This window comes from Rhea americana, unplaced genomic scaffold, assembly GCF_003343005.1.
Source record: "Rhea americana isolate MKP2758 unplaced genomic scaffold, rheAme1 scaffold_42, whole genome shotgun sequence".
NCBI lineage: Eukaryota > Metazoa > Chordata > Aves > Rheiformes > Rheidae > Rhea > Rhea americana.
In genome coordinates this window covers 6,141,684-6,143,159 of record NW_028186557.1, presented here as the reverse complement: position 1 = coordinate 6,143,159, position 1,476 = coordinate 6,141,684, and positions in this window count along the sequence as shown.

Sequence of the window (1,476 nt, the reverse complement as noted above, 5' to 3'; positions counted from 1 at the left end):
TTGTTGTTGTTGTTGTTGTTGTTGGACAAACTCGTCATGAGAATGAGAACAGATGGGGATTTTGATGAATTAGATACTGCTAAATGTTGTTCTCCTGCAAATCAGTCTGGTTTTCCCTATTAGCATGAGAAGCAGGAGAAAAAAAAAGGGGGGGGGATTTAATTTCTCTAAACATTCCCCTTAATGATCCACCTCTCCAGCTTAGAGATTTATATTGCTGCTTATCAGCATAGCAGCTGAATCTTTATGCTGAGATTCAACAGCAATTTTGAGTTGATTTCTGGTGCTTCTCCCTCCCTGGGATGAGCGCTGTGCTTAGGAGAGGTGGTTGCTGCTTTTATCTTTCTTTTTTCTTTTTTTTTTTTTAATGTTTTAAGTTAGTCGATCAGAGTGAAGTTAAAGAGCTCACGCGCCCAGCCTGGAAATCCAGCGACGCCTCGGACCCGCCGGCGGCCGCGGGAAGCGGCTTGGGGGGATCCCTCGGCGCGAGACGGGACCTTCCTCGCGGGATGGACGAGTCGGACGGGTTCTTGGTGAGAAACCACGCCGTTTTAGTGCTGGGCCTCGTGCATCCCGGCCGTCATCCTGCGGAAGCGAAGCGGGAGCAGCCACAGGCGTGTGTTGGAGCCGGGGAGCGAGCGGGTCCGGAGGAAGCGTCCGGTGCRCGGTCTGTATTGATAAGGGAACGACGGCCGTCGGAGACGACTTCTTCTAGCGGGAGAGACTCTCTCCCGGAGCACCGGGGCGSCGGACGAGCGGCACGGGCCGGGGCGGCAGCCCTGCTCCGGGCAGGGGGAAGCCCTGCCGAGCCCGTGGCTCCCGCGAGCCCTCGCACCTCGGGGTGGAGGTGACGGTGCGGGGCTGTGATTCGGGCTCGTTCCCCCCGCYGTGGCGCGGGAGACCTTGCCCGCGAGGAGGACCGCGAGCTTTCCAGCSTGCACGGCCGGGGGGGGAGGTACCGATAGCCTCCGGGGGCAGGGGCAGGCTGCGTTCAAGCGGCGTGCCCTAGGTCTCGCGAGGCACCCGCGGCGGAGCTGGCACGAGGACTCGCATCTAGCAAGCTTCACGCTGCGAGCCGTAACCAAAACCTGCTTCTGCAGGCAGTGTTTTCTGCTTGGCTCTTCTCCCGCGGTTATCGCGCAGCCCGGCGAGCGYTAGCTCTCCGCTTCGGTGCCCCAGCTCCTGAGAGCCCTGCTACCTGCTCGCCAGCGCGCTGCGGTGTCGCTCGACAGCTGCGTTGGAGGATTGTCATCGTAACGAAACCAGTTTAAGCGTTTATTTTACTTAGGCGCTCTGCTCCCACGTGGGAGACCGTGCGACCGCCTTTGGGTTTCTAGCTGCTGCCGAGTGTCGCCTTTGCAAGGACCTCCGGACCCGAGGAATCGCTTCTCTCCTAGCGTGCGCTGGCAGCTGAGTTAGCAGCATCCCTCTTCTACGTGCCGGGCATGGGCTGCAGGCCTGGAGACTTGCCTGGTC